Source organism: Pleurodeles waltl, chromosome 5 (assembly GCF_031143425.1).
Source record: "Pleurodeles waltl isolate 20211129_DDA chromosome 5, aPleWal1.hap1.20221129, whole genome shotgun sequence".
Classification (NCBI taxonomy): Eukaryota; Metazoa; Chordata; class Amphibia; order Caudata; family Salamandridae; genus Pleurodeles; species Pleurodeles waltl.
This window is the reverse complement of record NC_090444.1, coordinates 1,122,666,656-1,122,691,484: the sequence shown is the minus strand read 5'-3', so window position 1 is coordinate 1,122,691,484 and position 24,829 is coordinate 1,122,666,656.

The following is a 24,829-nucleotide window of genomic DNA, read 5'->3' as shown; positions in this document are numbered from 1 at the left end:
CTGTCACAACACTGGCATGATAAGCACAGAACTAAGGAAATACTGTACATGTGGCACAGACTGGTGCTACTGGGTGGTTTTCCGTGTGGATGTTGTTCCTTCCCATCTTCATCCTCTGATGATGTTTTGCTTTCACTAATGACTGAGCTGGCAAAAATCTCTGAAATGCACTTCTTAGTTTAAAAAAGACATTAATTATTACTTCACCACGAGGTTCCTAAAAAATGAAGGAGATGAGTAGATTGAGGGCACACGTTTAAAAATAGTCACAGCAATGAAAGGAAAATATATCAAAATGATTCTCAACTACAATGTACACAGCAAATATGTGAGATTACATTATAGCATATTTGCAAAGCAAAAGTTAAAGTAAAAATTCATCACCGTAGGGCCTGCCAAGCTCTTCATCTTTCTCATGCTAGCAAGAAGACGACCCCTGTTTAACTGTGAGAAAGAGATCCTCACAGGCAAATGTCAGGCATTTGACATCTAATCCTGACCGAGGTCATGGAAATTCCCCTGCTACTGAGCAGAGCCACCTCTTTTATAGTTTAAATAACCATGGAAAGAGCCTTCTGAAAGGCCCTCCCCTCTCAGATGGAAATATTCAAACATGCTGGCTACTGTAGGTCAGAGTTGGAAGAAAAACGTTGAAAACTGGCCAGCCTTTCAAGGCTCTCCTTCCAAGGCCGCACCTTTCCCTGCACTGAAGAGAACAAAAAATATGAGCTCTTTTATCATGAACTGTTTGTGTTCGGTGAGAGAAATACGAAGAAACAAGCTTAGATTATCATGTGGAAAAACACAGCTCAACTACAATGTCTAACGCCACGATAAAGACAATAGGCAGCTAGACTGAATGCAAAATGTAATCTGCAGCTGGTGAACACTGAGGGGCATATTTATACTCCGTCTGCGCCGAATGTGCGTCAAACATTTTGACGCACATTCAGCGCAAACGTTGCCCCGTATTTAAACTTTGACGCATGAGCCCGCGGACTGCAAAAAACCGCTGTGTGCGTAATTTTTTGGATGCAGCAACCCGCCTTGCGTTAATGATATGCAAGGTAGGCGTTCCCATCCAAAAAATGACTTAAACGGCCGTGCGTCGTATTTATGCTTTCGGGCAAAAATGACGCACGGCCGGGAGGTGGAGCCAGAAAATGACGCACAGCCCGATTTCCGGAAAAAATTAACGCCTGGGTCATGGCAGGCGTTAAAATGGGGCAAACACACCTGTATTTAATCAGAACACACAGAAGCAACAGCAGAGCAGCAGAGCAGCAAAAGGGAGACATGGAGGTGATTCTTATCCAGTGTGCACGCAGACGCAGAGCCAGCAACAACAACAGCAGCTACAACAACACCAGCAGGGACCCCAAAGGCAGCGCAGAAGGCAGGATAGAATATTCCACCCCAGAACAACCCTTCATGGCCTCAGGGAACACAACATCATCCAGAGGTACAGGTTGAACTGGCAGGCCATTCAGCAGCTGCTGCGAAACATTGAACTGCAGTTGGCACCCACTTTGCTGACACCCCGCACCATCCCAATAGAAACCAAGCTGCTTGCCGTACTTCACATGCTGGAAAGTGGCTCTTTTCAAACAACTGTTGCCCTGGTTGCCGGAATTTCACAACCATCATTCTCTGCCTTTTTGCCCAAAGTACTGGATGCCATCATTGGACTTACACCCCGCCACATCTGCTTCCCTAACACACTGCAGAAGCAGCAGGAAACAAAAGAGGGGGTCTACCTCATCAGTGGCTTTCCACATGTCCTTGGTGCAATCGACTGCACACATGTACACCTTGTGCCACCTGCTGCAACTGAACACCTCTACCACAACAGTAAGCACACACATTCCATCAATGTGCAGGCCTTAGTCGATCACCAGGGATTGATCACCAACATCGTGGCTAAATATCCTGGGAGTGTCCATGACTCATTCATCTTCCGTCACTGCACCATCAATGAACACTTCCAGGATGGACGGAATGGCAATGGACTACTTGTTGGTAAGTACAAAAACACTGCACAGCAACCCTCTAGGACACACAACACATACACCACAACAGCAACATGTGAACAGGAACACACTGAGGTTGTGACATCGCTAGCCATGTTTCCTAGGTCTGCAGTGAACCTGTGACACATCTGAAATGAGTGTACAGTCTAATGTTAAGAGGTCAATGATCACAACGTGTGGAGTGGGTTGCCTAAATGTCACCTTGCAAAATGTAAGTGTCCCAATGATGTTTACATTAATCCATTGCATAAGTCTAAAGGTATGGGATGTCCAGGGTACATTGATATGAACGTGTTAACAACACTGTCAATTTTAACCTGTGTATGGAACTATCATCTCACCCCCAGTGAAGACACAGGGACACCTGTATCACAAGTCACAATGCTAGGGAGGGCACACTGTACTGCAAATCACAAAACATACTACTGACAAACGGTCAGCAGACAAACACTCGTTCAGCCAAGGAAACAACACAATGAAGATGGTACATCCTACAAGCCTAGGATGCAACATTATAACACAAAAGAGTCACAGACAACACAAGACAACTACTGCCATGAAAGGTCATTTCAATAGGGCCAGCTACATCAACATGATCCCATTCATTTTCTCTTGCAGCTGATCAGGGGTATGGCATCCAGCCATGGATAATGACACCTATTGGCAACCCGAGTACTGCTGCAGAGCGTGCCTACAACGATGCACATAGGAGGACATGCAGCATAGTCGAGAGGACCTTCGGCATCCTCAAGTCAAGATTCTGGTGCCTCGACATCACTGGTGGTAGCCTCCTATATTCCCCAGAGATGGTCTGTAAGGTCATCCTAACATGTGCAATATTGCACAACATTTGCATCAAAAGGAACATTTCCCTCCTGGAACCAGAGCCACACATGCCTGAAGAGGAGGAAGAGGAGGATGGTGGCCTGCAACATGAGGGGGAACTAAAGAACACGGCCGCTGGTATACGCAGGCGGCAACATATCGTCAACAATTTCTTTTAAATATAATCACCATCACCACTTTAATGAACTAATTTAAATAAACACCTATAATAATCACCATATAATGGTCTGGCTAATCATTTTTGCACACCTTCATCTCTACTTATCAGAATAAGAGTGTTGCCTCATGGAGCATTGTTGATATACTGATTAGGACACTGAAAATGCCAGAGCTAATGTGATGCCTAACATACAATGGTCACATACATACACACACTGTAAATGACATATATCATGTACATTTCTCCTTTGAAAGCCAATAGCAGAGGACCACACCTATTTCACACATACATGTTGAAATCAAGGTCCAACACAGCATATAGCACACAACTAAGACACCATCACTCAATAAGGGGAAAACAAGCCTCATACATGAGGCAGTCAATGTGCTTTTGCATCAGTAACAGGAATGTCTGACCAGACCCTTGACAGCAGTAAGTCCAACTGCATCCAAAATTTGCAAGGACTATCTGTGACTAGAGTTCCTTAGAAGCGGAACATAGACAGCACAAGTGCCACTCATATGAGCAGCATTGCACACATGACATTCCATGTACATGTCACCCCATTCCTAACTCCTGACACACCCATGTACCTGATCAAAACCCTCCTCTACATACACAGACTAACAATAGCAATCCAGTGTGCTACACCCTTTCCTATGGTATGCCATTGCATTAGAACATCTGACTGCATGGACGTCAGGTCAATTTACACACTGTCTTCTAGTTTCTAAGCCCTGTTAGCACCCGTATATTGCTTCCCATGTGAAAAAGTATGTTGGCCCTTAGAATGCAAATCTCACCTACAGGACTTGTGAGAAACAGATGCAGCCCACACTTGTGATCACCTCCAAGCACACCACCCATTTCAACAAGCACTGCCCCTGCTGATGCCTGGAACAGCATAGGAGTTGCCATTATGTCCAATACACCGTTAAGCATTGATACTAAATAAGCCATGAAACACAGCCCTTGGGTTCATTTGTCACCTTCAAAAACACAGGACATACACAGTTTGACATGTCAACTGTCTAGTTCATCCTCCAAACAGTCTGAGTCAGACCACTGATTATGTAACTTGTCAAATTTCTGGATCCTGAATCACCCTGCATTCTGTCAGCCTGACTGGCATCTGTCTGTGCGTCACACTAAAGTATCCCTGTGTCTACATATGTACCACACTTGCGTTAGCAAACCTCTCATTCATCAGGGGGTATTGGGCATGGGCTTCTTCAATGCATACCCAATTACATTGTATAGCATCATCTGCCTTTTAACTGTACCATTTGAGTTAAATCCTCTGTGGAAAGCAACATTCATGGCCCATCCCTTGTCTGGGTCTCATTTATGCATGAAGGACAAAGTGTGACAGTGTCCCAGGGCCGTTTGCAGGGATTGGATACGGGGCCTTCAGCAGAACCAGCAACCTCTGATAATGTCCATGAAAAATCCACACATGTCAGGACCCTGACAGTTCACACACAGAATCAGAGTGCTCACAACATATTGATGGGCCGTGTGTGGTTAATAGCTGCAAGAATAATCAGCACAGAGGCTATGATGTTCCCAGATGCAGTGGGAATTGCAGAGGCTAACCTGTATACAAATGTTGTAATGACACCTGCCGGAACATGACACCTGAGACATTATCTCACTCAGCACACCAAGGTTGCCCTGTTGACTGTCTCATTACACATCTTTAGTGACAGGGTGGGACCATCCCCATATAGGTTCTCATGTCTCCACCCACTTGACTCACATTGATCAACCAAGGATACTCAGTAGATACAGGAGTAGGTGCCACTCACTCATGATGAGTCCTGGACCGAACTGTGACAAATTACACCCCAAACAATATACAGGATCCTCATTGGACCACACACATGAACAAGACACCTATGTGCAATTCATCATTGGAAATATGTGGACATGTGCTGCCTAGGATGCTGGTCCACCACAGCCACTTGAGAGTTGTGGCTCACTTCTATGACCTCAACTGTGGTGTCATCATACATTTGTGATTCACCCTTGTCTGTATGTGCAAACAACATGGTACCCACTTCCTCAAGGCATGTGTATGACTCACTGTGGGATTCACCAACTAGTGCCTAGGAAGCTGTTACCAAAACTCTAGGACATAGGATGTTGAAAATGTGGACCAATGCCATGAACAAGCGTCTGCCATCTATCTGGTGCATGCTTTGTCACATGTGGTGTCTACGTTACCCTAAATCTTGGAAGTCCACATTACGGATGTTGCTACATGTATGACTAACACATGCCCTCTCTCAGTTACACAATGACTTGCATCTAAGGATTGGACACATGGACGTCACATTCATACAAGCATATGTGCAATAATGATTCATGTGATACACACACACTTGGTCAACAAATACATTATTTGCCAAAGCACACACATTGAGCCAAAGGCATTTAGGTATTGTACATATGTGCGTCACATTGCTATACTCTCCTTATGCCAAACATGGCCAATTTGTGCAACACATATATGTAGGCCACACTTATGACCATCTATTGCGTCAGCCAACCGTAAAAATACTGTGAAGGGAGTAGTGGATCATGGTCCACTGCAATATGATGTCACACATGTGAACATACACCATCAACACCATAGTGCGTGCAATCACCCAATCTCTGATCTGTCCCAAATGTAACATAACAGAAAAAGAGAAGAAATGCCCAAAACCAGTTCATGCACTGAAATTTTGACGTTCCTAGCGTTATGCGTCATTTTTTCCCACCAATGCTGTATTTGCGTCATTTTTTTTTACGCACAGGAGTGAACATTAGGCCGCATCCAGATATTTGTACAGGCCATGTACTATTATTTGGATGCGGGCTAATTTTCACTCCTGTGCATCCCAAAAAATGACGCAAATACAGTAATGGACAAAAAATGACGCATAACGCAAAAAAGGGCGGACATTTCATACAGGAAGTGATGTAATAGGATATCCTGTTTACAGATCATGTACAGTGGGTTTACTTGCACTTTCACTTTGCAGTCTATGATTCTTCTAGACTGTGTGGCTGTGTAGAGAGTGGTGTCCTAAGATTTTGTGCTTTTTTGTCTTGTGTGCTGTCTCTATTGTCAATTTGTGAAATAAATATTGTTGGTGTATAGTGTCATGCTGTGGTTTGTGTACATTTGTCCATTTACCTAGTTCTTTTGTTGTTTGTGGGAGTCTGTTGTGGGTAGTGGTAGTTTGGGGATAGTGGGCTCTTTTAGTGGCTAAGTTTACTTTTCATCTGTATTTGTACCCCTACTTTCCCCCTTTTCCCCTGTCTATTTCTTTACCCCTATTCCCTTTCACATTTCTAATATGTCTGGTAGGCCACATCTTGGCAGGATGGGTGAAGAGGAGTTGGGGGGCTTCATCTGGCTTGTGTGCCATTTCTTGCCACTGATGATCGAGGCAGGGGGCAGAGTGATACAGGGGTATCACACAGAGGCGCGCAGAATCCGGTGGGGAAAGGTGCTGCATCACCTGCAGCGTGTGTATGCCAGCCAGAGGAGTGACCACCAGCTGAAGCACCGGTGGGCTGACCTCATCACCAGGGAGCAGGATGTCTTGGACCACCTAGGAATCGTGATTGGTGGCCCTGTTGGTGAGTACTAATCATGTAAATGTGCACGATTAAATGCTCTGTAATTACATCAGATGATTTGTACTATGTCTGCCAGATAACTTGCTGACTGTGTGTAATGCTGGGGAAACATACAGGGATAATTGATGCACTATGGTAAGGATCACAATTGCTAGCTGTCAGGTAGCACGTGCTCAGCAAACGTACAGGATACTTTTCCATGAAGTAAATTGGTGCAGCCTTTGTGTCAGACAACCAAACAAAATAGGAGCCAATCATATCTATATAGTGTGCTTTTGCCAGAGAAGTAAAGATGTACCACCAATTGGCTAACTTTGTTGACGCTATAGCTGGACTGACTTTAGAATCACTACATGATGCAGAAAATGAGTGCTGGCTTCACATCAATTGATTATAGCAAAGTGGCTCAGACATATGTCTCATGTGAGTCTGGTGAGTGTGGAAGGAAAGCGTTCACGGAACTACTATGAATGTTTGGGATTATTGTGGTCCTTTATCTTTTTGGATACATGTCAGATCTGGATTTGAAAACATCGTGAAAAGATGTAAGGTGCCCTCAGCTAACATCTTTGAATGTTTGTTGGAGTTAGTTGTGCCACATTCCAAATATGGATGGCAGTCCAAAGGTATGCACATGGGTTAACATCTCCATGGTTGGTGCAAGTCACCATAGCTGGGCCACATCAATTGAATAAAATGTAACAACAGGAGGGATTACAAAAGGTCCTGCCCCTCCCTCTGTACATTGTACCTATGTGTAATAAATGTGTCATGACCACAAGGTATGTTTGACTGGTAATGCAGTCCTCAAGTAACCAGTCTTTGGATGTCTCTCTTGGATGCACATGATGAAACGATTACACTCCATATTTTTTTCTGGTCAACAATGACGGGGCTTGTTTGTCACCACATGATAGTTAGGGCCAATGTATGTGTGCAGATATGTGTGTAACTGTCACAGGAGACCCATGCTATGTACAAGTTGGCCGTGATATATCAGATGCAGTATCATCATGTCTGAATGGCTGCCATTTCCTTATTCAGCCTACACATTGTATATATTTATGAAATTGTTGCTCTGTGCACAGATTTTGAGCACATTTCTTCCTTCCATGCCTTACAGGTGGACAGGCACCCTACACTGTGGGAGAGGTGGCGACATTTGAGGACCCCAACCACTCCAGTAAGTGTTGATATGTCTGTTATGTGTTGTGTTTGCTGTTTATGGACTCATGTGTGTTGAACGCATAGCAAGGTGTGATGCGTTGGGCAATCATTTCTCTTGTTCCATGAGTGGGATTTCAGTTTCTCAAATGTTTTGAGATGGCCAATCCATATCCAATGGTATTATCTAGGGATTGTAGGCCATTCATGTAGGCCCCACAGTGAGTACTGGGGTGAGTCATGTGGATGACACTTGTATCAACAAGAGTCGCACTGGAAGTCAGCTCCGATTTAGTCAGCCTGTCAGACCCACATTCTCCAAGATTCGTACAGCAAATTGCTTTCCAATAGACTTCTGCTTCCCTATTTACCAAGGTACTTATGAAACTGTAGGTAGAACCTCCTAGCAGCATGTACTTCCACATGTAGTGCTACAAGTATGTGGAACTTGAGTGCAATGGCCTAGGTGTGCATGCTAATCATGATCATGGGTGTTCTTGTAACTCTGTGTCTGATGTAAGTCAGGTCTTACTGGAAGTATATGTTGTGTACCAAGTTCTGCATTTCCTGACATGTGTGGCCCTATGATTGGTCTAGGGTTTTCTGACTCCTCACTGTTGATAGACCTTACCTGTGGTGTGTGTGTAGAGCCAAACATGTGTGGAGTTTTCTATACACTTCTCGGTGTACATGTTGTTGGAAATTAATAGTTGTTTATCCACCCCCCCACCTTCAAACACAGGCATGGGTTTGTGAATGGGGTACCTAGTACTGATGCTACCAGTATGTTACAAATACATGTGAATAAGTGACTGTTTGGTTGGAACCTAGTATACACACTCAGGTACGGCACTTGGTACTATACTGGCAAGTCCAGTTACAACTTGCAGACCATGTGGCTTTAGTTTTGTATTCCGTACACTGACATTTGTAGCCCAGGTCTTGGCGGAGGATATGCAGCATGATTGTTAGCTGATAACTGGCAGAACTCAGATGGCAAGTCAAAGCCAGTTGTTATCCATCTTGTAGGTTATGGATGTGCTATGTGTGATGTGACCTTTGTAGGCTGGCCTGCCATGTACTTCCTTAGGGACATTCAATTATCTGTATTGTGACATGAGCTGTTACAAGTACAGTAGATGTATTGTCTGATTAACTTCTTGTGCCATTTCACACAATGCAGTTACAAATGTAGAATATTTGCATTTGTCTTCACAGCTGCAAACATGACCCCAGACCAGGTCCGTGAATTCCAGCGCCGGGCCATGAGATACCATCACATCCTGCTGGTGGTGTTGGGGTTCAGGAGGATGGCCCGTCGATATCGCCATGAACGGGCCTCTGGGGCATGGAGAGCCTTCCCACAGGGTGGGCCTACTTTGCCCACCACAGCCACCACCAGCACAACCACCACTTCAAGCCAGGTGGCACCACCCACAGCTGGAACTGTTGTGCCTACATTTGCTGGACTTCCAGGCCCCAACATTGCTACAAGTGCAGGACAGCCCACTGGCCCTGGCTCCACACACACACACACACCTCCTCCACCGGTACCCAGACTGCCTCAGCTCCATCTGTTGATCCTGCAGCCTTCCACAACATGGAACAGAAGATGGACCGTGTGCTGCGCAAGTTAAGCCACCTGAGCCGGGATGTGCGCCACATTAACCAGCGTGTTAAGTCAAACAAGAGGACCCTCCGCAGGGCCAACCTCTAGACTGTTTCTGAAATGGACATGATTCCCTCCCCTCCCTCCTCTTTCATTGTTCTTATAGTTAGTGGGCTTAGGGGGGCTTAGTGTTAGGTAAGTATAGGCTGTTAGTTTAGTTAGTGTTAGTGGGTGGGGGGGTCCTGATTCTTTCTATTTTTACTTATTAAGTGTGTGGGTGGGTGGGTGGGGGGCTATGTTGGGGTTCTTGTGTGTTTAAAAAAAATAAAGAAAACCAAAAACAAAAACAAAAAATAAAATAAAAAAATACAAAAATAGATATATTTGTTTAGGATAGTATAGTATGTGTTTAGGTTAGTATGTGTTGTCCTCCATGTGTCCCGTCTCATAAGGGGGGTGGGGGGATGTTTAGAACGTTTCGTTGCATGTGATAAGTAAGTGTAGCTTAGGTTAGTTTGGGACAGATGTGGGTAATGAGTAGTCAGGGTAGATTAGGGTAGGTAAGATTTTTCCTTCAGTTTCCTCTTCTGTGATTAGCATTTAATAAATATTTGATTAATCGTTAACAGTATGTGTTAAATGGTACTTGATCCTGGGTTTGGAATCAGCGTACATGAATTTTGTACTATTACATTCGTGTCCTATGCTACAAACAAATCCCAACTGATCTGTACGATTGGTAGCTACCCTAGAGCTACCTTGCAAAGTTTCCACCATTCGTTGCAACCACCAATCACAGTTAATATGGATGAAAATGTGTTTCTGTTGATAAGTGTGTTTTCTACGTCACAAACTGTGCTTCCAGACTTGGTATTGGGGGAACAGTTTTAAGCTGACTGCAGTGTGATGATCAAGGACACCCTTATAAGATGAGTTCTCAAAGGCACTCTTGTATTCTTGTCTTCATGACTCTCATACGTCATTTGTGACACAGTTCAGCATGATTACCTTTTTGGTTGTAAACTCAGACACCTTCATTTATGCAGTTTTTGTAGTGTTTGCTTAGATTAGTGTGCACTGTTATATGTGTTAGTATTGCATGGTGACAACATTTAGCGGCCACTATTTGATGACTTTGATATCCCTTGAGGAAGCATTCTTCTGTCCAACACAGCATGATGGTGTATTGTTTCTCACTTCATCAGATATGTCCCTCAGGATGGGAAGAGTATGATGCAATCATGGGCACTGTGCTGATTTATCTGACTACATAATATCAGGACAGTTGTATTGACAAGCCACATAATTTGACAGTAGGCACATTTCAGTTATCTACTGCACAGTTGATATGTCACATTACCTAGAGACAGATTAGTTCTGTAAGTGCTATTTATTGAATAGTGTAGTGCTATATGTACATTGTCCATGATTGTGAGTCCATTAGAGTGACATCTTACATTGTGATCCTACACAAGGGGTTGCAGAAATGCTTTTGACATGCTGGGGTTGATGTTTCAGACGGTGCAAAGGGACAGGATTTGCCAATGAGTAGGAGAGAGACAATCACTGGGCAGGCTGACAAGATATACAGTGGTAAGCAAACAGTCATTAAGTAGAGTTGTTGTAAGACTGGCAAGTTACAAAGCGCAGGACCTTGGTAATAGTTGGCCATGTGGCAGGGACTAGTGCTTCTGGGTACTTTTCCTTGTGAATGTGATCTGTTCCATGTCTTCTTCTTCTGATGTGTGTTTTGCCTCCTCTGTCCTTGTTGGTGTGGGTTGTGAAGGGGCAACACACACCTCAGTGTTAGAAGACGTGGAGTCAGACATCCTGGTCGCTGCTCCCCGTGAAAGTCTTAAGGGCAGTACTGCAGCAAGGAGGATCTGCTGGTTCTTGAGAAGAGCAGCCACATCACGGTGGTAGGCAGCCATTGACAGGATTGCTTTTGTAGGTGTTGGGTCAACTGTATTACAGCTGTGCTGATTTCCTTCTGGGTTTTTTGCAGTTCCTGCAAGATAGATGTTAGGGATTGTATAGCTGCTGCCTGATCTGCAGATGACATCATGCACAAATGCACCCCCTCTCGGCTGGCTGCCATAGTTTGCATCCCCACCCGCACCTCCTTGGCCAACTCCCGCTGTACTCCAACTATAGTTCTCTCAAAGCTAGTGCCAGTGTTGTCTGAGTCCTCAGCTGTGTTGGAGCTGGCAGGTCTTACAATTGGGGTGGTGGGTGGATCCTCTGCGATGGCTGCTTGTTCTGTGCTCCTCCTTGTGACTGAAGGTGGAGTCTGGAGGGTTTAAAGGGCCTTTTGGATAGTCTCCTGGGGAATGTTTATCGGCTCTTCATCCATGTCATCAGGGTAATCTGGGACAGGCATATCCGCAGGAGATCCATCTTCCTCTGCAATGAAACAGGGTACAATTAGTGTGTCTGTGTTGTGGCATGAGTGATGTGATATGCCTGCCTTGTGATGAATTCACATTGTGATCTTGTTTCGTGTTCATTGCTCCAGTCCTTCAGATGGGCATTCTCCCAGGCCTATGGCCCACCTGCATGTCACATGTATGTTATCGAGTTATTAGACTTGTCGGCATCATCTCCTCTAGTGTTGTTTTAGGCCAAATAGAGAATTCCCAGCTTCTTGTACTACTCAACCCTCCGTCTACATCCATTCTCATGGTGAGACTTTTCACTGGCTGTGGGTGTTCTGATGGCCCTGGCAGCACACTTAACAATCTGGACCTGCCCCAATCTCTGACCTTTCACATCCACTTAAATGTATTTGACATGTGGCATATCCTATGCATAGCAATGTTATGACACAATATGGATGTTGGCATTGGTAATGTGTACTGCTGATGTTGGGGAATGCGTGGTACATTGGATTGCCCTTATATTCGTATCAGTGTTCTATTTCCTCCTCTGACTATGCAGGTGTATTTCAGTGACCAGTTACATGTGTCCTCCCCTCAATGCTGTTGTCTGAACAGTATGACATTTGGGATGTTAGATTGTGACCCAGGCACAGGATGGACCCTGACATATGCAGCATGGGTTTGTTCTTAGTGCTGTGTGGCTCCTATTGTTGTTTACATTGGCTGATGTTTGCAACAACTATGGGCATTGACATTTGACAGTACTGGGGCCTTTGTCTTGTTTCAGGGGATTGTTGAAGTTGTCAACCTCAACCCCCTAATTTAGGTGTGTTTCTGATCCATGGGGAGGTTACTGCCATTGGCTACTTGAGCTGCACACAGAGCGGAGATGGTAGTGGCAACTGTTGTCGCAGTTACATTCCAGTTTGTCGGTATAGCTAGAGGTTGTTAAGAGGGCCCTAGTTAATGTAGGGGATATGGTGGCTGACGTGTGCCGGGATGTCAGTTTGACGTTGTGGCCTTCCCTCCTGGCGTGGATTTCCCTTTGCTCCATCGTTGGCATGATAGCATGCCCCCATGGGATTGTTGTTGGTGTAGTGTAATGGTGTGCCCCAGCTTCTGTTTGTGCAGGCCATGCCCCCATGCCATGCCCCTTTACCCATGCCATTCCATGTATATGATGACTTCCATGCATTTTGTGGTCGTTATCCCCCTACTGCTCACAGTTAACATTAGTGCATTTTAGTTTCCCATGCGACTTACCATGCTTGTGCGTTGTCTCCTGGTAGTCTGCGCTGTCCTGTCCTTGAATCCCTGTGACGATCTCCTCAGGGATGACGGCTGCGACCATCTTCTCCATGTGGTCCAGGGCCTCCTGGTGTGCTGGACTCCCCCCTCCAGTCTGCAGTGCTGCCTTCCTGTTCCTGGCCATCTTTTCCTTTGTCCTGCGCTTGAAGTCATGCCACCGTTTCTTGCACTCGATGACTGTTCTGCGTACTTCTGCCACACTGTTAATCTTGTCAACAATTTTTTGCCATATAGCCTATCTCCTACTGATTGGCAACTTTGAGGTGACAAACAGTTGGTGCTGGTGTTCCGTCACCTCTTTAACCAGAATTTCCTGCTCCTCTGCACTGAAGCGACACTTTCTTTTCTTCTTATAAGTGTCCTGGTTCTTGTGTGGGTCCTCCTGGCTGGTTCCTGGTCTGTTGTCATCTTCCTGGGGTCTGTAGTGGCATCTGGGATCCATTTTGGCTCTCCTCTGGTGAAATGGCAGTGTTCGCGGGTTTTTTTGACGCTATTGCGTAAAAAAACTGCACATATCCGGTTTGCGGGGTCATAAATCGACCCACAGTCATTTCCGCCGTGTTAACGTTGTTTTGCTTTACGACTTGACGCTGCGGTGTGCGTCAAAAATAATTACTCTCACCTGTGGTTTGCGCCGCCGTGCGTCAAAGTATAAATTTGACGCCCGCACGGCGCACCAAAATGGCGTTAGCCGGCGGTAATATTTGTGGCGTAAAACTGGGCCGGCGCAGTTTTGCGTCAAAAAGTATAAATATGGGCCTGAACAACTAATATGCACAATGGTGCAACACAAAGTCAGTAGTCCAACACATCTATTTTTACTACAGATGTGTGTGGTGCCTCTGGGCCGTGGGTGGTACTGTTGTTGAGGTTGAAGGAGCCACGCACATATCAGGGGATAGAGATGTGGAGTCAAAGGTCCTGGCATCTGCCATTTGAGGGAAAACATAAGGCATCACTGCAGCAAGGAGGAACTGCTAATTTCTCAACACTGCAGCAACAGCACAGTGGTAGGCAGCCATGTTTTCCCTGAGGGAGGCCACTTCCCACTTTATGGACCCCAGGGTATTCTGAATAGCCCCCAGCCTGTTGTCTATCATGGTGTTGCTACTTTGGGAGGGCAGTCGTTGAAGCTTCTGCCTCATGACAGCAGCAATGCCAGCCAGGGACTGCTGAAGTGCATATCAGGGTCAGTTCCAAATTTTGTGGCACCCTTTATCCATAATAGCATGGGTACACGAGGGGCTCCTCTTGCTTGGTATTCTTTTCCCCAAAACAATCTGTAACCTCTCCAAGAGGAGGATTTGTTTTATTGCATATGAAAAAAGCATAGTTTGAAAATTGCTATTGAAGTATCTACAAACATTAACTGGATCCAAAGCGCAAAGTTCTCCTGTTGTCTTCAAATTCATAGTATTTATTTTAGAGTTTGCTACTCTTAGAAATTATCTTAAATTACCCAATGCATACACAACTAAGTGTTACATACCAAGTAGGAGGGCCTAGATTAGGTAGCAAACATTTAACTTCTCCATGTACCAGTATTTTTAGTTCCATGTTGACAAGCCATCTCATTGATTAATATGATCTCCAGATTTTCACCTTTTCCTTGTATCTTATCCACAAAAACTCTTGCAGAAAGATTCTGGAGAGTAAATCCTGTTTTAAGAATATGGTTAACAGCATATGAGAGTCCACACAAATCACTCTCATATATATAAGGAATACATTGTTGAAAACCTGGATCCTCTGAATATAGTCTTGACCAATACTCAGCTGCTAGTATTTGTACAGGCTGGGAATCAAAACGTCCACCTACTCCTGTAGGAAATAGATGTAGAAAGCAACGAGCCTCTAAACCTTTTTCCCAGACACTCAAAGGAGCTCCTGTTGCTTGTTTCATTTGAAACAAATCAATAGAATTCCCTACAACATCTTTGGAATGTAGTGGATGAATACTATAGTGTTCATATATTGTTTCTGACTTTTGCTTGTCCAATTTTCCAATCTGTCTACTAGATTGTACTATTTCATCTTCAACACAGGTTACATCTCCAGTATTATCAATGTTAGTAAAAAAAATGTTATTTTCTTTTAAATAAATTGTAGCTTATTTCACTCTATTGGCATATACTAATTTTTGCCAGATTGTTTTACTTTTTTTGGAACTTCATTTACTAGAATGATCAGTGGTTCATTTACGTCTTTTTCAACACCTACAGTGTCAACATTTCTTTTAAATTTAGAGGTAAATATACTACTCTTCCCTTTAGACCTTTTTTGTAGTTCTGTTGGTGACAGTTTCCCTGTTTTGGCTCCATTCAAACAATAGCTTGAAATGGATGTACAGTTAAAATTGATTCATACACATTTAATTCACGAAGTTAATCTGGTATAGGTACCAACTCTAATTTGTTATGAATTGCTCTTGCAGGCATTTTATTCTCTTTCAACTTATCATAACAATACTTATATATAATTTGCTTTAAACCTAAAACTAAGCGTTCTTCAACAAATAGATATGCACCTAATTCGTGAAACTTATCATTATCATCTTCTTCAGTTTTAGAAAATATATCAACATAAGGAGTTTGATTTTTGTCTTGAACATATCACGAGAGACACAAATATCCTCGGGTTTCTCAAGACACATTTATTTGAATTAGTTTATTTCTTTTCTACATTTTTCAGTATCAATTTCAGTTTTTATTTCCTGTACAGCTTCAATCCGTACCAAGTCATTTACCCTATTCTCTTCTTCAGGGCCAAAGAAACGGAACTGAATGTCTTCAGAAACTTTCTCGACCTCTGCTAGAGTACTGTGTAAGAGAGCTCTATTCCAATCACCAAAACATAAAGCTGAAGTCTTCACATAATTTAGGTCCTCATTGTGAGTCCGCCGTCCGCCAAACTCGTTATGCAATCAGGCTGCCTGTGCGGCCTAAACATCGCTGGCCCTATCATCTTTTTCCACAAATTTTGAAATACTCTGTTTTGAAACATTTTTACTCCCCAATTTTTTAATTGTTGCTGTCTAAAAATCTTATTGGATTTCCTAATTCTTAAATCATCCATACGTAGCAATTCATCACTACATTTCAAATTTTCACTTTTATTTAACGTCTTCCTACCTTTTTGCATTTTAAGGGATTTTTTGTTCAGTTCTTAGGGGCATATTTATACTCTGTTTGCACCAAATTAGAGTTTTTTTTTTAAACTTTAATTCAGTGCAAAACTAACTTCATATTTATACTTTGGCGCTAGGCCCATCTAGTGCCAAATTTATGGAGTTAAAGTCATTTTTTGGATGTTCCTTAATGAGATGCAAGGTAGGCGTACCTGTGCAAAAAATGAATCTATGGCCTTAACGCCTAATTTATACTCCCATGCAAAAATGGTGCACTGGAGGAGGAGAGGGTCAAAAAATGGAGCAAAGCTTGCTTTGCCCCATTTTTTAACACTCAGGTCAGGGCAGGTGATAGGGCACCTGTGGGCCTATTTCCATGGTGGAACACCATGGAATAAGCTCACAGGTGCCCGCCCCAGGGACACACACCTCAACACCAGAAGGACGGCGGAGGATGGGGGACCCTATCCCAAGTTAGAACAGGTAAGTACAGGTAAGTATTGCAATTTATTTTTTAAAGTGCCATAAGGGGCCCTGAAATGGGCCTCCCCTACATGGCACTGGGTGTAATGGCCATGCCAAGGACCCCTGGGCTGGCCATTGGGGTGGTAGGCATGACGCCTGTCTTTTCTAAGACAGGAGTCATGTGGTATGGATGGTTTTGTGTAAGAAAATGACTCTAGACAGAATAGAGTCATTTTTATTTTTACTCTATGTCATTTTTTGGTGTAAAACCCCTTTCTTCATAGCGCCAGCCCCCCCAACTAACACCATTTGTTTTTACGCTAGCCCACCCTTTGCACCAGCTTGCACCATGCCATAAAGGTGGTGCCTGGCTGGTGCACAGAAATGGTGCAAGCCGGTGCTAAACTTTTTGGTGCACAACTGCGTTAGTGCAGTTTTGCACCAAAAAGTATAAATCAGGGACTGAGTACTCTTACCAGTATCTCGTTTCTTCTTCTGAACATTTTCCACTTTATTTTGTGATTTAACGTCAGTTTTGACCAAATAGTACATTTGTTTAATTTTTTTTCTTTGTTTGTCTGGCATTCCCAATCTTCTTACTTAAAACAAAAAACGATACCTGGAAACCAAATCCAGAACACATTTACACATGTAGAAAGTAAATTAACAACAACATTTTCTAATACAAAGTTTACTCTATACTAAATTTTCAAGCATACACTACATCACTGTTTACCCATATCTGTGAGACTATCTTAGATTGTGTATTACTGCATCACTGAACACCAGACTTTCTCCTACATCTACCACTCAATGTAACACTGTATGCCTACCAGTGTCACAGTATTCATAATTCTTACTTTCTTAACGCCACTATATGTATCACTGTCTTCTTCAGAGCTTTTCTATATGGATCAATGTCCACTCAAATGTCTCTCTATGAACATGTGCCTCACTGACTCTCTTACTTTATATATTAATCTCTCTTAAGATGTCTCACATTCTTCATGTCTGCGTGCATAAGCATATAACTGTTTATATCAGCCTCTGCAAAGCTGTGTATCTGGGTGTGTTAGTCTATCCATTAATGTGTAGTGTGCATAAGTGTATCAGTGTTCAGATCATGGTGTACTTAGATGTATCAGTGTATGCATCATTGTGTCCCTGATTGTGTTATTGATCCTATCTGTTTGATTCTTGGGGTGCAGCTTGGTATGTTAATATCTGCACTGATGGATACACAAGTGACTTTATCATTATTTCACTAGATACAAGACTGGCTGTATCTTGTATTAGCTATATCAATACCATATGTTCTAGTAGAGTGCATATATACCTTGACATAGGCCTCCACAATCTTTCATCTCAGTCACTGAAATTTAGATCAACCTGTTGCATCTTTTAATAAAAGTAAACTCTCTTCTATAGTCTACATGCATCTCACTTAAACAATGCTTATTCTCACAACACACAGTATAAACCTATTTAAACACATTTTCTAATGCCAAGTGAACTTAAAAATAAAAATGTGTACTTATGCTCACAATTAGTACCATAAACCATATTTAAACAACAATTTATATAAATAAGAATCTATACTATCAGTATACAAAACAACACGTTGCATTCAGTATATTACATCCTAAGTACATCTCTTGCTGTACATCAACATACAATTGGTTGTTAATGCATCTAAATTAGTATGTCTCCCTTTATATTTGCATTATTGTCTATCTCCTTAACAGTATACATTAGACTGTATATATATATATACCTTAAAATAGCAAGTGCACATTTAACACAATAAAAATTAAAAACACTTTATTTCTCTTCTATAAACCCAGCAACCTCATCTTCAGCCTACATATAGTATATCTGACCCATTCACCTTCTACAGCAAAAACAGTTCAACCTGCTATCACCCAATCTTTTTTCTTACCTTTTCAAGTAATATACTTAACTCATATCAATGTCTAACTCATAATGAAATAACTTCTATCACATCTCAATACATGTGTGACTCTGCATGAATTCAAAACTGCTTTTATACATACCCTTTCTGTGTAGACAAATGTATTACAATTTTAGAAATCAGTGTAACATTTTTTTAACCATTACATTACTTGTTAGTGCATCATCCATAATAGCTTTAGCACACATGAGAAATCACTGTAATATACTGATAGAAACTGGAAACACCCTTATCCAAGTTCAGCTGAATACCTTTATTATATATTGAATTATTTGTATAATTCCTTTACAAGAATCACAAACCTTGTATTTATATCATTTATGGCATGTTGTGAACACACTACTCACTTTCTTCAACCTAATATTAATTTATTCCTATACTAACATTTTGTAAAATAAGGTACATTTCACTAGACATACAGGATGATACTCTTTCTTGTGCTCTATGTTTCTCTTTCAGTATCAGTTAGAATTTCTTCTCACTGAACAAACCTCATTAAACCAACCACAAGAATGGAAGTCCACTCTCATATCAGGCAACCAGTAATGGCAACCTCTTCAACTCTCCTTTCAAAGTTGCTGAGTCAGTAAACCAATCACAATCTTCCTTTCATGTTAATGCAATGTTCTACAACTTCTCACTGGTTTGTACAGTTAACCCTTTGCAGTGCTCCTGAAAAGTTAGCCAATACCATGTGAGTTTTGCCGGATCTGTGGATCGACTGCGGTGCTCAGTGCGGCTCCCCTGTGTCAATTTGCGTGCCACTGAGCATGAGAGTCTGTGTCTGGGTATGAGAGAGAGTGTCACACTGTCTGCCTGAAAGTAAGGGTGGGAGTGAGAGTTTTTCACTGAGTGTGAGAGTGAGTGTGAGACTGTGTGAGTGTGAGAGTGCTTGTAGCAATGTCTGCCTGGATGTCAAACTGAGGTGGTGATTCCGAGTCTGGCGGGCTTTACCAAAGACTGCTGTGCAAGCAGCCTCTGAAAGACCACCAGTGGTGGCAGTCTGAAGACCGCCGCATTATGATCACCCAAGAACACCGCACAAAATACACCCCAAAAAAAGACACAGTCGGCCTAAACAATGGCGTGAAGGAGGTGGCTGCACCACCAGCACATCCATGCCGAGAACATCCCGTCTGCCAAATAAAAAAATCACAACTCAGCACTGCGATCCCAACACTGGGCAATCCATTGGTGGTCTGAACCGCCATGGGAAAAAAGGCACCACCACCAGAACACTGCACCACATCGGACAATACCATTACCCCACACCTGAGACACATACACACACCTGTCGACAGCACTACAAAACACCCCCACACATACCCAGAACCCTTTGCAACCAGAAACTTTGACAGAGCGAGGCAAGAGCACACTGAAAGGAGGCACTGCACCTACATATCACAGGCACCATCACTCCGAACACGCATTACACAAACACACCACTGCATACAAAGACCACAGAGCCCATGTACATACCACTACCCAAACTCACACCAACAAACAGCACACCCAGCATCCCTGCAGAACATGCATACACCCTCACCCACAACCCACCCACCATGGCACCATAAAAAAAGCCACGATTCAAAGACGAGGAGCTGGGGGTCATGGTTGACAAAATCGTCAGAGTGGAGCCAAAACTGTTTGGAGAACAGGTCCAGCAGACATCCATACCCCGGAAGAACTACTTATGGCAGAGGATAGTCATCAGGGTGAATGCAGTGGGGAACCATCCCCGCACAAGGGAGGACATTAGGAAGAGCTGTAACGACCTTAGGGGGAATATACAGGCCAAGGCTTCCAGGCACCAAGTCACCGCCATGTGGGCTGGTGGTGGGCCCCTACCACCTCCCCCCAGAATTCTCATCGTGGGAGGAGAAGGTCCTGGCCATTCTACATCCAGAAGGGCTGACAGGAATACGTCTCATACACTCCCCGACCAACATGTCCCCATGCACAGCATGTACCCCGACCACCCCCTCACACCACTGTATTGTGAACAAGTCCACCGTGGACCCAATACCCACCCTTGCATGCCACAGCCCCATACTGCCACCATTCCCTCACAGGCTCACCCAGTGCATGGATACCCCACACTGCAACAAGTACCACAACTACCACAATGCAACTCTCCCTAACCTTGCATGACTGCTACATCCACTTCACATCCTTGCAATTGTACGTTAAACCATGTCACTCCCCATCACCAATAAGTATATGGAATGCACATCAGTAAATGTCAATGGCAGTAGCAAGACAAACATTACCTATTCTCCAAAATAGGCCTATTGCAACATTCCACTGATGGTAGAACAATCAATGAACTAGTAACTGTCAATGCCATTACTGTAAAGTATAGATGGTCCAAAAATTCCCTTCCTCTTAAATGCCCAATTAGGAGAAATAATTGAGTGGGAACTCAAGGTTTAAGGGGTATGGACTTCTCATTCAGTGGTCTTAAACAGCTGAAACCCCATTGCAGAGGGGGCAATCTGGAACTCCAACTACGTCAGTGCGAAAGTCGCCTCATAATCCGCTATGACACCATACGGAGAGGACTAAATAAGGATCCGGAAGGGCATTACTGGCTTTAATTATTACGTTATCTTTAAGATTATGTAAGATGAAACGTAATGTTCTGTGTACCATCTATTTGGTCTTTCTTGTTGTATTTGAAAAAGATTTACTCTCCATACCACTTATATGTCTACCCTCCCTAATATAATCTTTCTTCTGTATTATTACATTATCCTTCTGTTTTCATTATTTGCTTTCTTTTTCCTCCTTCTTTTTTTCCGCCTTATTTTTTTAGATTTTTTCCTTTCTTTTGTAACATATGGAGGTATATATCTATATATCCCTCTTCTTGTTTCTTTTCTCTTCTTTCTTTCTTCTTAATCTTTCAATTTTTTGATTCATATGAACATGGCGCTCGTAATTTCATAATTTCATAGGACTAATCTACTTTAGATGTACCTGATAATGTTTATGAAATTATATATAGCTTATTATGAGCGTTTGATCAGTTACCACTGAATAAAAAATACACTATTTTTAGAAACTCGGGCATCTGGGCCCACTTAAATATGGCGACAATTTCCTTCTATAATCACACTTGCCGACAAATAATGCGAAAACGGACTACACAAGTCCAGGCTAGTCCCCTTTATAAACGCGTACACACGGGGGAACACCTTTCCAAGATGGTGCCCGAATAAGACGCATTCTCTGCAACTTTCTGCCGTTCTTCACGAGAAATCGCCTTTACTAGGTATTCTGGTAAGCCTTCACTACTCAGACCCTGAAAGTTTTTCTTTGGATATCAGTGTTGCCCGTAATTTAAGAAATTTAATTAATCTCTATACTTTACCTCTAAATTTCACTCCCAATGTTGAGGACTCTGATATTCACTTACTCCGTCCTTGAAAGCCTTGAATATCAGTGCTGCCCGTATTTTAATTAATTTCTACACCATACCTCTAATACTTCATTTATAATGTTAAGTACTCGGGTACTCACTTATTAATGACTAATCTTCGGGGAAAATGCATAATCGCAAATTAATAACTACATAATATATTGCTAAATGATTTTGCTACATTTGACTTGTACTTTTCGTATTTATCGTTCTCAACAATTCTATAGCACTGCATATTATTTGTTGCACTATAAGATAGGTATCTGTACAAATGTTATATTTGTCTTTAAATTAGGAAACGATCTTTCCTAAGTTCCTTAATTAGCCAAATGTTTTCTTTTTAAACTCAGACCAATGAGCATGATGATGTGATGAATGACTATGAATACTACATTGGTATGATTAATCTATGTACTTTGTTATTCTCTTGGTGGTCTTTATAAAATGCTCATCAATATTCAGTCTTGATTATAACCCACTAAAAATACTAATTATTGATCTTTTAAATACTAGCATTTTGCTAATAAATAGTCGAGTTCTAGAACTGCACTTCTCTCATGGGTGATCTTATTGAACTATCGCTTCAACTGCGGGACTAAAAAGTCACAATTAGTCTGTTTTGGACTAGAATTGTTTCACTATATCTTCCTTTTTTCCTATTTTTCGGTAAATAATTACATTTTCTTTGCTATACACTGGGGTAATGGGATCCCTAATGTCTCTTTATCTTTCATTTCAACTAATTTTTCCTCTTTATGTTTAGTCCACTGGAATATTGGAATGGTCACAGCCTTGCATGATATTCTGCATGCTCAGATTTTAATTATTTAAAAAATTAGATTTTATAGGTCGATAAGTGGCCTCATTCTATTTACTTTGAATTGTTTCCAGCCTTGAAAAAGACCCAGGTGGAACTACCGTAGGGGGTGAAACAGATTTTGGCTGTTGCAATCTGTTCTACACTCTTTGAACTCCTTAGATTTACTTTACCACAATGATCGTCTTTTGGTTCAATTTCTGTCCTTTGCACCAAATTGGACTTATGAAGTTCTAAATAAAGACTACACACACTCAATTGATGAACGTGGGTTCTCATTCCTTTACTTGTGTTGAATGCCATTACTGCCCTGCAAATCCAGTCAATGATGGCATACAATCATGTGTGTCACTGCCACAATATCATCATCTAACACAATACCTCTCTCATTCCACAGGTCTCCCAAGTACTCCCACACAGCAGAGGAGGCCAGTGACAGAAAGCCCCGTCCTGCAATAGCAGAGGACTCCCCTGGAAGTCTAGATATAGATGACGATATAGATGACGAACCTGGCATATCTGGCATGAGTTGTCAGTCCACCCCCACCAGCCTCACCCTACCCACAACTGAAACCACCTCCCCTGTGGCAGCCATGGCACAGCAAAGCCCACTTTCCCATACCTGTGTCCCAAGATCACATCAAACATCAGTGTGGCCCATAGGACAGGGGCAGGAGTCAACGGTGCAAACCGAAGACAATGTAGTCCTGTTGTTAGTGGGAGGGGGCACACGTCACCAGGGGCACAGGGGACATGGGCAAGTATGAGGGCAATCATGGGCCAAGGGGAGAGGCAGGTGCAGGACACAACTGGCCAGGAGTCCGTCTCCAGAGTCCTGGGAGCCTACCAGCCAACCCAGGAGAAGATGGACCTGATACTCACCACCTTGGAGGACACCCAAAGGCTGCAGGGGGAATACCACCAGAAGGCCATGCAGTAGTGGTAGGCACTCAATGCCACCATGGTCTCCATATTAGGGGAGTTCAAGGAATTTATCAATATCCTGTGGACAACCTCCACCCTACAGCAGGCCCCATCCAGTAGTCAGGCAACACCACTGCCATCAACATCAGCACCTGCTACAGGAATGGAGGCCCAGCAGGAGGACCCACGGGCCACCAACACCCCTACCCCTGTATCTGAGGGACCCTCCCCCTTAAAAGAGGTCACCCATCCAGACATCCTGCAGGACCTGAGGCCAAGACCAATCCCCCCACCAGGAAGTGATCCCTCTTCTGAACTATCACCCTTGTGTGCCACTGTTACAAACCAAGTTCATATCATACCGGTCAAATGGATACAGGACCTATGAGACAAACAGCTGTACCACCCATTCTGATCAGCACCTAGACCATTAACCCACTCCTCTGGACTGTGATGTCATATACTCAATGAACACAAATCAACACAAGTCATGGAGCGCATCTCTTCATTGTATATAGTGGCAATCCTGTTTCCAAGCAACAAATATATACACATGTCAGCACACAATAATATTGAAGTGACAGAGGTAGTGGGACAATCCAGCAGGTGTGTAAGTACATCCAAATTGTAATGATATCCAGTGTCAACAATGCCAACAGGCAACACAGTAATCAGCTTGCAGACAGAGATGTGACATGAAGAGTGAAAATGAAATGGAATCAGGCACAATGTTCTAAGGCATGTGAACCACAGTCATACATCCACAGCATATGAACACATACACAGAATGAATGGCCCAGCAACTATGATACTACATATGTAGGGGCCTGCATAGGAACTCACACACGTGTAGGACAGGAAAGATGTCACATAGGTAAAATCCTCTATTGTTCACCTCCGTGAGTAATCAGGAACAGGTACTTGCCACACAGCAGCTGACAATGCAGCATGACATGCCTATGCAGCACGATAAGA